The sequence below is a fragment of the Acipenser ruthenus genome, chromosome 5 (genome assembly GCF_902713425.1).
Source record: "Acipenser ruthenus chromosome 5, fAciRut3.2 maternal haplotype, whole genome shotgun sequence".
In the NCBI taxonomy this organism is placed as follows: Eukaryota; Metazoa; Chordata; class Actinopteri; order Acipenseriformes; family Acipenseridae; genus Acipenser; species Acipenser ruthenus.
The window spans coordinates 63,199,601-63,205,009 of NC_081193.1; positions in this window are offsets into that span (position 1 = coordinate 63,199,601).

Genomic DNA, 5,409 nt, shown 5'->3' on the forward strand with positions numbered 1-5,409 from the left:
AACAGCTGGAGTATCTATGAACTCTGGTGAACCTGAAAACAGAAAGTTAACTTAATTAAGTGCGTGGAGCACAGATCCGCCTTCCCTATTCCTCTGGCTTCATATGACATACGCTACTACTTTTCTGAAAGAAGAAATTGTTTTCTGTGCTTGTGAATTATTTCACACAAACTGTGCTGTATTAGTTTGTTTTACACCCGTTTTTAAATGCATGCTATTGTGTTTATATTGTAGCATACTGCCACAGCAGTTTGCAGGACTGTGTCTCATACAGCAGCTGCAGCCCATAATTTGAATTTAGATTTGTGTATTGTTTCTTGTGTTCTAATAATGCTTTTGTGTACTAGTATGGTTTATACTGAGTTATGTACATGCTTTATTTTATTACACAATGTTTGTTTTTGCACGTGTTACATACATACGTCAGTGGCTGCCGTGACAAAAATGGACTGGGGTAGAAGAGTCGTATCAACACCCCTCCTTTTTTTAAGTGGCAGCTACCTGTAAGCCACAGATACCTTTCATAATTTGAATTCTGAAAATGCCGAGTATATCCTTTCCCTTCCCGTGTCAGCTCGGGGATGTGTGGTGAATATCTCCCTTTGTTAACAAATCTCCAATTTCAGAGAAAGTTCTCCTTGAAAAAGCGATTCGTAACCAAATTGACTATGATGTCTTCGTTTTCTCACATTTTATTTATTGGACTGTAAAATAAAATTCGAAATATAAAATTTATCACTGTATATTTATAACCAATATCGTGCGAAATCCAGCTATCCTCCTAACTGTAGTGCTAACAAAAATATCACTGTCCTATTATTGTGGGGAATAATAGCAATTTCTATACTTTTGAGGCATAAGCAATTAGTAAATAACACTTACTACCCAGGAACCAAAAAAAAAAATAATAATAATTGTTACACGGTTTAATAACACTAACGCTAAACTTTTACTTACAACATACGTTCATTATTAAAATTATGTGCAAAACAAGAAATTAAACTCAGTGTGAAGAAGAAAGTCTCTGATGGGAATTAACAACGGAGATGAAGTCAGGTGTCATTTCTGTTGTTGCAATGCGGAGCACTGCTGAAAGGTGGCCATCATTGATCGAAGATCTGTTCTTTGATTTACTGAATTTCATCACAGAAAATGTCTGCTCGCAGACGTAAGTTGATCCGAACAGTACAAGCATCTTTTGTGCATGAGCCTTGATCTTCAGAAAGATCTGTTCATTGAGAGATGCGTAAAACATCGGAAGTGTCACTGATTTGAATTGCTCCGCAAGCAATGCATCACACTGCAAGTCAATAAGCTCAAATTGGAAATCACTTGGAGCGTTGTCCACATCATATGTGAAAGGGGAGGTGATCAAAGCCATGTCATTTTCTATCATTCTAAAATCCTTGAAGCGGCGAGAAAATTCAGCACGCAAAACGAGCAGTAACGACGTGTATCTTTGCAGGTTCTGGTCAGATATTGTAATCTGTTGCAAAGTGGGGAAGTGTGTGAACTGTCATGTTCATGTCATGTCATGAGCAAAAAGCCCCCATCCTTGCAGTTTCGAATTCAGTTCATTCATGTGACCCGTAACATCAATGGCAAATGCGAAATCAGAGAGCCAGTTCAGATCATTCAATTGAGGGAAATCCACATCTTTATCTTTCATTTTCAAAAACAAATCAAACTCTGTTCTCAGATCCCACACTCTTTTCAGAACTTTTCCCCAACTAAGTCATCTAACATTTGTATGGTACAGAACATCCTTGAGCTCCGACTCCTCCAGCAGAGAGACAAATTGCCTGTGGTTTAATGCTCTTGCTCTAATAAAGTTGACCAGTTTTGTGACTGTATCCACGACATTGCTTAGTTTCAGAACACTTTTGCAGATGACCAGTGGGTGAATAATGCAACGTAGAAAAATTATTCTCTGCTCTGGATTTGTTTCTGTCACTTGGTCTTGTATTCTTTTCAACAATCCAACATGTTTTCCTGTCAGATTAGGGCTTCCATCAGTGGTTACACTCGCCAATTTATTCCACTCCAATCCCAATTTTGAGACGCTGTTATTTACTGCCTCCAGTATATCTTTTCCAGTCGTCGTATTTTTCATTGATTGCATTGATGCCAGTTCTTCTGTGAACTCAAAATTTGTGGTAATGCCTGGAATGAAAATCAACAACTGGGCTGTGTCTTTAACATCATCACTTTCGTCAAGTGCCAGAGCGAAATATGAAAAATAATTTACCTTGCTTTTCAACTGTTGGTCCAGGTTCTCCGAGATTTCTTCTACACTCCTCACCACAGTTCGCCTTGACAATGAAACGTTTTCGAACTGCTTTTTCTTGTCTGGGCACAATATCGCAGCAGAGTCAACCAAACACTCCTTGATAAATTCTCCCTCAGAGAATGGTTTGCTGTTTTTGGCAATTTTGTGTGCAATCATGTAGCTCGTTCTTGTAATTCCGTCTTGTGCCGCGGATAGTTTCGTGAAAAAAACTTTGCTCTTTTTGCATTCGAGAAACCATCTCATGCACTTTTCTAACTTTCTCTTTGGCAGACATTTTCTTATATTTGGAAGCATGTTTGCTTTCAAAATGTCGGTTTAAGTTGTATTCTTTGAATACTGCCACACGTTATTTGCAATGTAAGCACACAGCTTTCGCTGCTCCATCAGTAAAAAAAAAAAGTATTTTGAGGTCCACTCTTTGTTAAATACTCTGCATTCGGCGTCTACTTTCCTCTTCTTTGATAAATTCATTTTTAAATTCTACCCCTCCACTCCAGTGCCACGTAATAAAATAATTCGCGCAAAAACTGAGGGTTATTCAATTTTCCCTTGCAGCTCTAGACGCTTAACCATATAGCAACATAAAACCAACCAATCACAGGCCAGTATAATGATACCGTGCACGTAGACATTTTATTTTATTCTGCTGTACGTTGTACACTGACAAAGTAAAGGTGTATTACCATAAAGTCCTCCGCTTGCTGCTGCTTCAACGGTGTTTAAATAACCATTTTAAGTATTAGCGGTAACAGACGACAATCATTATGTTAGTTTTAATGGAGGAAGATTCTAGTAGTTTCCTCAATTGTCGGGTGTCATGGCGGGCCGGGCAGAAATGTTAGACAGGCCGGATCCGGCCTGCGGGCTGTATTTTGCCCACCCCTGCCCTAGACTCTTAAAAAACCTCTAGTAAACCCTGTAAGTCATCTTGGATAAAGGCGTCAGACAAATGAACAAATAATAATTAAGTAGTAAGTATATGTTTCATAGTATAAGCAAGCACACTGTACGCAAGTGAGTGAGGCAACGTAATGTCATTTGACTGACGGTTTACTTGACACTGTCTGGTCAGCAGAGAATACCAGGGGCGTAGCTAGGATTAGATTTTTACTGAGGCAAAAAAAAAAAAGTTGAACAAAACTCTTGCAGATCATGTTCATGTTACAAAGGTAACAGCTAAGAACATAAGAAAGTTTACAAACGAGAGGAGGCCATTCAGCCCATCTTGCTCATGTTGTTAGTAGCTTATTGATCCCAGAATCTCATCAAGCAGCTTCTTGAAGGATCCCAGGGTGTCAGCGTCAACAACATTACTGGGGACTTGGTGCCAGACCCTCACAATTCTCTGTGTAAAAAAGTGCCTCCTATTTTCTGTTCTGAATGCCCCTTTATCTAATCTCCATTTGTGACCCCTGGTCCTTGTTTATTTTTTCAGGTCAAAGAAGTCCCCTGGGTCGACATTGTCTATACCTTTTAGGATTTTGAATGTTTGAATCAGATCACCGCGTAGTCTTCTTTGTTCAAGACTGAATAGAGTCTTTTAAACCCAGGATAATTCTGGTTGCTCTTCTTTGCACTCTTTCTAGAGCAGCAATATCCTTTCTGTAACGAGGTGACCAGAACTGAACACAATATTCTAGGTGAGGTCTTATTAATGCATTGTAAAGTTTTAACATTACTTCCCTTGATTTAAATTCAACACTTCTCACAATATATCCGAGCATCTTGTTGGTCTTTTTTATAGCTTCCCCACATTGTCTAGATGAAGACATTTCTGAGTCAACATAAACTCCTAGGTCTTTTTTTATATATTCCTTCTTCAATTTCAATATCTCCCATATGATATTTAAAATGCACATTTTTATTGCCTGCATGCAGTACTTTACACTTTTCTGTATTAAATGTAATTTTCCATGTGTCTGCCCAGTTCTGAATGCTGTCTAGATCATTTTGAATGACCTTTGCTGCTGCAACAGTGTTTGCCACTCCTGTTTTTGTGTTGTCTGCAAATTTAACAAGTTTGCTTACTATACCAGAATCTAAATCATTAATGTAGATTAGGAATAGGAGAGGACCTAATACTGATCCCTGTGGTACACCACTGGTTACCACGCTCCATTCTGAGGTTTCTCCTCTAATCAGTACTTTCTGTTTTCTACATGTTAACCACTCCCTAATCCATGTGCATGCATTTCCTTGAATCCCTACTACGTTCAGTTTGAGAATTAATCTTTTATGCAGGACTTTGTCAAAAGCTTTCTGGAAATCTAAATAAACCATGTCATATGCTTTGCAATTATACATTGTCGATGTTGCATCCTCAAAAAAATCAAGCAGGTTAGTTGACACAATCTCCCTTTCCTAAAACCATGCTGACTCTCTCACAGGATACTGTTACCATATAGGTAATTTTCCATTTTGGATCTTATTATACAGTGCCTTGCATAAGTATTCACCCCCTTGGACTTTTCCACGTTTTATTGTGTTACAACATGGAATCAAAATGGATTTAATTAGGATTTTTTTGTCACTGATCTACACAAAATAGTCCATAATGTCGAAGTGGAGAAAAAAAACTACATATTTTTCAAAATTATTTACAAATAAAAAACTGAAAAGTCTTGCTTGCATAAGTATTCACCCCCTTTGCTGTGACACCCCTAAATAAGCTCCGGTGCAACCACATAATTAGTTGAATGGAGTCCACCTGTGTGCAATTAAAGTGTCACATGATCTCAGATTAAATACACCTGTTTCTGGAAGGCCCCAGAGTTTGTTATAGAGCATAACTAAACAAACAGCATCATGAAGACCAAGTAGCTATCAAAACAAGTCTGGGATAAAGTTCTGGAGAAGAACCATCAGGGTTGGGTTATAAAAAAATATCCCAAACTTTGAATGGAGCACCGTTAAATCCATTATTAAAAAATGGAATGAATATGGCACAACCGCAACTCTGCCTAGAGAAGGCCGTCCACCAAAACTCAGTGACCAGGTAAGGCGGGCATTAGTCAAAGAAGCAACCAAGAGCCCAATGGTAATTCTGAAGGAGCTGGAGAGATCCACAGCTGAGATGGGAGAACCTGTCCATGGGACAACTATAACCCAGACGCTCCACA